Source organism: Hirundo rustica, chromosome 5 (genome assembly GCF_015227805.2).
Source record: "Hirundo rustica isolate bHirRus1 chromosome 5, bHirRus1.pri.v3, whole genome shotgun sequence".
Classification (NCBI taxonomy): Eukaryota; Metazoa; Chordata; class Aves; order Passeriformes; family Hirundinidae; genus Hirundo; species Hirundo rustica.
The window spans coordinates 42,940,651-42,949,266 of record NC_053454.1 but is presented as its reverse complement, the minus strand read 5'-3'; the positions used below and the strand labels follow the sequence as shown (position 1 = coordinate 42,949,266).

General features: G+C 34.2%; 1 protein-coding gene across 5 annotated transcripts in view; it reads right to left on the bottom strand.

Annotated features, from left to right (window-relative positions):
- Positions 1-6,196: 6,196 nt before the first annotated feature.
- GRIA2 (glutamate ionotropic receptor AMPA type subunit 2) overlaps positions 6,197-8,616 on the bottom strand; it is an 86,790-nt gene continuing 84,370 nt past the window's right edge. For all 5 annotated transcript variants that reach the window (XR_005701002.2, XM_040065173.1, XM_040065174.1 and 2 more), the window contains one exon: positions 6,197-8,616. This exon is cut by the window's right edge and continues 440 nt beyond it. The gene's annotated coding sequence lies outside the window, so the exon portion shown is untranslated.

Sequence of the window (8,616 nt, the reverse complement as noted above, 5' to 3'; positions counted from 1 at the left end):
GCAGAGGGAAGTTATAGAGAAAATGAAGGTTTGTTTGTTTGTTTGTTTGTTTGTTTGTTTGTTTGTTTGTTTGTTTTAGCAAAAGCTCTAGTGAAAGGAAAACAAGAAAATACATTTTTTTCAGAAAAACTATCACAAACTACCAAACAAAATATCACCTAAATCCTCTAGCAACAATTCCTTGTATTTTTCTACTCTGCTACTGCATGAAGTCTTATATGTATCTTCAGTATAAAATAGCCAGTATCTTAAAAAATACTGGCTTGACTGATAATTTGCATTTCCCTTCAGTGCAAGGGAAGGGAACACTTCCCAACACTTTTAAAACCAGTTTTAATTAAAAGCTTTAAAAAAACTCAAACCCTGATAGTACTGCCAGTAGGAAAAGTAAAGAAAAATAAATTGCTGTTGAAATATTGCCACTAAAACAAAAAGCAAGGCAGTTGAAAATAAACAGAGACACCTCAGTTGGAAAGAAAATTGTTTACCCTCAGGTTTAATACCTCAAAATCTGAATTGATGGCAGTAGCCAAAATGGGATCTAGATTTAGCTAAGCAGTAGGTCTGACTGTAAAAATTTCAAAAAGTAGCCTAAAATAGAGAATACCTGGAATCTGGGTAGGTCTAAACTTTACATGCCAAGGGCTATATTCAGTGTCTACACTCATTATGACACATTCCTGATTCAACTACACCACAAAAATCTACTGAATCTCTTCCAACTTCCTAACTTAAATTACAACTAAAGTTCTAACTCAGCACTGTAGTTTTTGGTCATGGCTTCAAAATCCCATCCTATAGTCCCAGGGAGGCTTGGTTGGCATTCTCATTCTTGGGTAGGAAGACACTGTTTTGTTTTGTTTTGTTTTGTTTTGTTTTTTCTGCAGACATTTTAAAAAGAGAAAAAAGAACGTAGTATAGGTCAGGTTATATAGTCACATTGAGCAATTTTGCTTCATTCTTCAATTTGTATTGCTCCTAACTTAGGTTTGTGTAAGTGATGAAAGAATACCCTTTAAAAAAGTAAAAACCCCCTTTAATTATACTATTTGTATGTGTGCATATATATATATGTACAGTATGACACCACAGAAAAACCACTTGGCAAACCCATATTTACACAGTATATTACAACATGCATAAGAAAGGCTGTCCATGTAATATAATCTTAGCTAGCATCTTACAAAAAAAAAAAAAACCAAACCAAACCAAACCAAACCAAACCAAACCAACAAACAAACAAAACACAAACAAAACAAAACAAAAACCACAAAAAAAACCCCCCACACCCAAACAAACAAACAAAAAAAACCCCACCACCAAACCAATCTCATGATCCTGTCTATTGGGAAGCCTACGTTTTATGGCAATATATGATGTCATAATTCATAAACCAATGACTTTTTTTCCCTGTGAGAAAAATCTCCATGAAATTGTTCAGCCAGCCACGATGGCTGTGTTTATTTCTCTTGAGGGTAAATGCTAAGTTTCCTCTATGCTAAAAAGTACATGATCATTTTATATTAAAGAAATCTTTTTCTAATGTTACATCCTGAATTTGCTGAACATGCATGGCTGTAGTTCAGGGAAGGAAGAAAGCTTTTCAGATATGGAAAGAGGGGGAGAGCTCTCTCCTCCCCACTCTGGCATCACGTTGAGAGCAGAAAAATAGTTTTTGCATTTTGACCATGCTAACAGTTCTGTTTTGCTAGCATGACTGACAAGTGTGGTGATGCCTGGGGACATCCCTGCATGACTGCACAGACAGGTGGGAGGTTCAGGCTTCGTCCTGACACCCCAGATTCCCTGGACTCCAGTGAAGCAGGGTCTGACCGAAGCGTATTAATTACTTTGGTCTCCTCAAAGCAGTCTTTGTCCCTGCTGTTTGAGAAAGATTCTTTAAGAGGTGTGAGTCACGGGACCTACTTGTCAGCTGAATCACTTTGAAGGACTTGGGCAGCATCTTACATCAGCAAGCAGGGTATGCAATGTTACTTTTTTCCCCTCAATGTGCTAAAATCTCTCCAATGACAAAAGATCAACAAGTAAGTTACACTCATAAAAGGACAAAGATCTTCTATAGAAAGCAGCTTATAAAGTGGATTAAGCAGAACTGATGAACATGTCCAAATATAATTTTGGATCTATAATGATTAAAAAAAAACTTACATATTTTTAAGTCTCCTATAATAAATAAATACCTTAGGCAAGTACCCATACCCATCAGGATAAAGAAAATATGTCAAGCAGAAGCCTGCTCTCACTAAGAATAATGGCTTTATTAAAACAGTTAATCACGTTTTTCTAGTATATTCAGATGGTGCAGATTTTAAAAAGTGGTAATGCCACAGATAAAAAAAAATCAAAAGAAATTGCCTGTAAAATGCCTGTTAAGCCAACACCATGACTGTTATTTTCTACAGTTTATACTACTCAATTGTCTATGCAAGTAAAAAGAAAAAAACCCCAATAAAACAATATAAAATGTGGACAGAATTCTCCCACAGCACCATAGCAGTATATTTTATTTCACAATGTCCAAAGTAGGTAGCATAGTATCCAGCCCTGTCAATGCTCAGCATTTTGTTTTTGAGGCATTAAGTCTTATAGAAGTTTTGGTTTAGAAAATCAAGTAATAGCTGCAAAGAGCACTGTTTTGTTTGTCCACATAACGTTAGAAATATTTCATTAAACCCGAGCCTCTCGGATCCACCATTTGTATTTTTAAATAGCAAAGACTGCAGTTTGAGAAACTAAGCATACACATGCATATACATAAACCCGTCAAGCTTGCTGTGGAAGTGAGAGGCAATGACACATGCAATAGTTTTTGTTTGACCTTTCTGTGCAGGCCAAAGGTAGTATGGAAGAGCCTATTTATCCCACAGGAGGTCTGCAGAACTTCATCCCATCAGTGAGATGGATTACAGGAGTTACCCCAGATTTTGAAGTTATAAGATTCGCTGTTGATTGAGTCCCATGGGGACTCATATTGTTCTATGGAAATGCAAAATTCCATATTTATTCAAACAAGAGGTGGTAAGGCACTTTTTAATGAACCTTCCTGTTGCTCCTGGCCCTAATATGAATTATTGCTGTGGTTATCATCGCTCTTGACTATGGCCGTATCAAAATCAGCACTAGTTTTACTATTGCATTGTGTAGGGATATGTATACATACATATACACTGGAACACCCACAATCTTCATTTTCATATATTAGTATCTCTGCCTACGTATTCACTCAAAGTAGCTGAAGCCAAATTAAGAATTCCACCTACAGGTAACTTGGATAAGCTGCCAAGACACTTAGTTCCAAATTTATGAAAATATTAATCTAAAAATCATGTGAAATTATTAAAAACAACAGTAAGAAACACAAAGGCAAACACCTAAGTAAAAATTGTGTTGTTTGTATTGTATCTCTAGTCATTGTGACAGTATAAAAAAATCTCACTCAAAACCAGAGAAAAATATTTCAGTGGATATTCTGCTATTTATGAGTATGAAGTAACCCAGAAAATGTTTGTCTTTCATAGTGAAACTCATAAGGAAAACAACTGCTGAAAAATACTACGTTATTTGTCAAGCATACTATAAATTGAAAGAACTATAGCTTGACCTCTCCAATTAAATTTTTCTCTAAACTTACAGAATATGGTGCTGAAGGGTAGGCAGTAACAACAGAAGTTGAAAACTGGGTTAAAAGTAGTTGTATAATAGCCTCCAGTACATTTTTAACAAGATGATCTTGATGCTTCAGTAAAGAATCAACATGCCAGAAGTACTCTGGGCTGTCTCCTAAGAAGCTTGAAACCTGGCCTCAGGGAAGGTGTTCCTGCCCACAGCAGGGGGGTTGGAATTTTAAGGTGATCTTTAAGGTCCTTCCAACCCACAGTCTTCTATGATTCTATGACTACTAACAGCAAAGGCTCTGAAGGAGATTTTAGTCCCCAATTTTAAGATCTATTTACCATAAATTGAAACACATTATTATTTCAAAATTCCACAGTGAGTTTTCAGACAAAAACCCCTATTTGTTATTTTCTACCCTTAGAAGACAGGTATAAATCCTCTCCAATGTCTCTTTTGAAGAGACTTTCACATTAAAGAATTGAAGGGGGACAGAAGAATGGCATAAAACTACCTAAGTACTATTTCAGCTTTTTCTACCTGCTTGCCTTCTGTGCATGGAAAGATGTAAAGGAAGCAGCATGGTCCTGCACAGCTCATGGGATCCACTGGAACCCCTTTATTTGTGGTTCTCACACCTCCAGATAGGAAGTAGTTGAAGAAAATTCCAAGGGGATGGTCTAGGCACTAGTTCAGCAGCCCTTTCTTACTGTATAATAAGATACATTTTCAAAATCAGGTTTGGGATATTAAAGCAAATAAATAAAACCCATTTTAATTTAAGCATGTATTTTAAATCTCATTCTGCAGTTGGAAGACTAGCAGGATTAATTGCTTTATTTAACACAGATGAGCCAGCCTCAAAAATTTAACATTTGTTAAAAGTTATGACAAATTGCAAGTAAACTTTTTCTCTATGCCCAGCATGTAGTAATGGTCCTTTCTTGTTGAGTGGGAGTTTCAATTACAAAGGGAGGAAGAACTCTGAGCAAATGCTACAAAGTTATTCACTGGACAAGATCATGAAATTAAGTGTTTTTCTTCTATGTATAAAGAATTTTCTCATCAGTGAGGTAAGTAAAGCACTGAACTGTTTAGAGAGGTAGCTAAATTTTCAATAGCAGTAAGAGATGTAAAAAGGAGACTGAACTAGTTCAGCGGATGTCACTTGGAAAAAGGGTTTAGCTTAGATAACCTTTCCTATCTTTATCATCACTGTTGCAGTAATATGAAGATTTATGACATGGCCTGTAATGAACTTTTTTAATGACTACCAAATCAATTATAGCAAGTATTATATATGGTAATTAAATTTCCTAGCAGCCTACCAAGCTAAGAAAGTATGCATTAGAACTAACTGCATGTAGCGGGGCAAGAGGAAAAGAAAGAAAGAAAACATATCATGTAAAATGCCCTAACAATAAGATTAGGGACTGGCCTCATGACACATGAAACCTGCAGGGCAGTTAGAGCTACAATTCTCAGATCTTTTGTATTTTATCTTTGTTCCATTTTTTGCCACTTGTTTTTTTTAAAAAATATTTTATTCAATTCTCTGGTATGTTTCACATAGGTGTATAGTGTTCTCTACTACCTACAGAAATTGATGCAAGGGAAAATGTTTCAAATTAAGTCCACAGCTAAGTCACTTGTTTAATTTCATTCTAAGTGCTTAATATAAATTTCTAAGATAATTTAGACCTGATGGATCTCTCACAGCGAATTTTTGTGATCCCTTGACAGCTTAAATGAAAAGATTTAATAAATAATAAACTTTGATGCTGTGAAAACAGAACTGAATAGCCTCCAGGTATATCATGCGGAACAGCTGCCGCTGATTTTATTTTGCTGGTGACTGCTGTATTCTTATAACTAACTGCACCAAATGATAGCTGAAGCTATCTATTTGAATTTTAAAGTACAATTATTTGTGCAAGGTTTCATACATCAATCAGCCAAAGAGGAGGCTGACACCGCAGAAACTCTGTTAACAGGTGCAATACATGTTTACATGAAAATGTTGAACCTTTCACATTGTGAACTTCTTCACACTCTGTTTGACATTACAGTAAACTCTGCTGTACTAGATCTCTTTGAGTGACCCCTGAAGTACTTGCCATTTCTCAAGTTCTTCCTCTGCTTTGGACACATCAACAATCTGTTTAATTAAAAACGTGCTGGTTTAAACTCAAAATTTTTAGGTACTGCTACTGAATAGATACTTAACCTCCTGTCTTTATGAAGCTATCACACTGCCATTGTAACTATGATCAAGAAGGTTACAGTCCTGAAATACAATTAAATTGTTGGAAAAAAAGTTTCATTACTTCACTTAATAATGGAAACTATAGTAAATCTATCCTTGAGTGACAAGATGATCTGGGAGAAGATTTATACTCTTCATTGAAACTTCATTCAAGAAAAGAAGAAACTTTATAAACTCTTCAAGGAAATTTCATGTCTGTGGGGACAAACAAGTTTGATCTATGTACAATCTTAGAAAAATACATTTATAATAAATAAGAAACCAGATTTCAATAATACTAAGCAGACATTAAAGGTCTTTTACCTTTTTTGAGAAGATTTTTTATGTATGATTGAAGTTTATACAACACTCCAGAAAAGCCATGTGTTAGATTGAAAAATAAAATCCGAAGCATTTTCTGTCATATAAGTATACATGAAAAAACTGAGAAAGTTAATGTCTTAGAAAGTGTATGTCCAGCTTTATACTGTTACTCATTTAACAAAGCAGAAAATAAGATACTGTAAACAAAAAGCTACAGTAAAAGGACATTTTGAATTTTACACAAGTTTGAGTTCATAAACATTTTGGTTGCTCCATAACAGTTTTCATAAAAAAAGGAATAAAAAACCCTTGGACAGCTTTCATCACTCTTGACTACTTTTCACTTAAATGCACACAGACATACTTTATATAGCAATATACTGATGTACCATTAACATGGATATTAAACTATTATTACTGCTTTTTAAACTGAGATGTGTATTATCCAATCAATATTATCTGAATTGAAATACTCATACATTATGTATTCCCATTATGTTAAGTATAAAAACATGAAAATATAACTTTACATTATTTCAGTTATATACATCAGTTCAGGCTTGACAAAGACTTTTTTTTTAATGCTATGATTTTCAGAGGAATAAGCCCAGAGGTACAATAAATAGCTTTCCACTGTATACAGTAATGCATTTCTACTTTTTAAAAAAATTTATATTACCATATGAATATTATTTCAGTTTGGTCATTCTAGCATTGAACATTAAAAATCTGAATGCATTCCCCAACATTCCTGATGAGGAGTAATGCACAGAACACCTATGAATTACAGATGCATCAAGAAAGGATTTAGTTTAATTAGGGGGAAGGATTGGTAAGACAGACATTGAAAACACTGTATACACCCCTTTTGCTGACCACACTGAGAGTATACACTGTGTTCACATGCTTGAAGAAACAGGCTCAGAGTTTGTACCACAAGAAGGGACTTCAAGTTTTCGATAAATGCTCTGCCCTCTCCAATGCTCAGCAAACATTATACTTGAGTCTAAGAAATGGATTCCAACTAAAACTGCAAGTCATATTTAAAATTTTATTTAATTCCAAAATAAAAGCGATTTACCAATACTGCATGAGGCGATGTATCCACAATGCAGAAAAATGTAAGCTTTTCAACCAAATGTACAGAATTGTATCTACAGGGAAAGCTAGAGAAACACGATGTTACTTTGATTTGCATTAGCATTTAAATTAATATTATTGCACCCCTCCTAGGATTCCTTTTTGCTTTTAAAGTAGTTATTGTTTGTAAATACACACAATTAAAAAGTATGGTAACTTCAGCTAGCAAAGAATATTCATAATTATTAAGATTCAGGAAAGTTTCCATCAGTACAGACTCACATCTAATTTGAGTAATCAATCAATTCAAAAAGACATTGCCAAGGATTTGGGTTTTTCTTTTCATAAAAGCTTCCCTAGCTACTGCTTAGAATTACCTTTTAACAGTTTGAAAACCGCTTCCTTAAAGAAACAATTTGACAATTCTCTTTTTTTACATTATTTCAAAAAAATACTTAACACGGTTTTACTGCTGCCATTCATCAGCTTTTATCAATACTCTTCTCTCTCTGTACATATATTTATGAACTCAATTGTACAAAAGTAGAGATAGGTATCAACCAAATCTTTGGATCATTAAGTCTCTCTCTGCATGTCAGAGTTAAGAGGAGCTCTAAAACAGCACCCATCTGACTCCTCAAGTGCCAGTATCAAGTACCGCTCCAACCCAGAACAACCTTGATCTTCAGAGTTCAACAAGCATATCTGAGCATCACAGCTTGGGCTCATCTGTGGAAAAACTATTGAACAGATTTGAGTGAGCTGGAATGTTTTGGCGACACTGCCAAAAACTGAAGCATTGACCCAACCTTGACAGTGTCCTTTTAGATATCAGACTCTTTATAACCCAACTGTAGCTAGTAAAATTAATGGAACACTTGCAAATAAAACCATAGAAAAAAGTTTATTTCAAATGTCAAGCATTGCCAAGTAAATTTTATATTAACACCAAATGTTAAAGAATAGGATATACAGCAAAGTTTTAATAACAATATTAAATTACAAGATTTGAACCTTTTAATCATTATTTTTTCTCTTCTCAACATTACATATTTGGCTTTGAAAAATACGGAACTGATGCCTTAAGCCTTATTTTCATATTCCACTTCCCCGCAGTCTAGATTTTTTCTTTTTTTTCCTTATTTTTTTTTCTTTTGTCATATCCAACCATTATGGAAGCAAATTTATTTAAAAGCCAGTTTTTGTTTGTGAAAATACCTAAAAATATTTTTTTTTATTATTTTATACTTTTTTTTCTTATAAAACGTCACATCTTGATGCAATTGATGTCAAGTGTGCTTAAGTCAATATGAACCAAGGGACTAACAACAGTG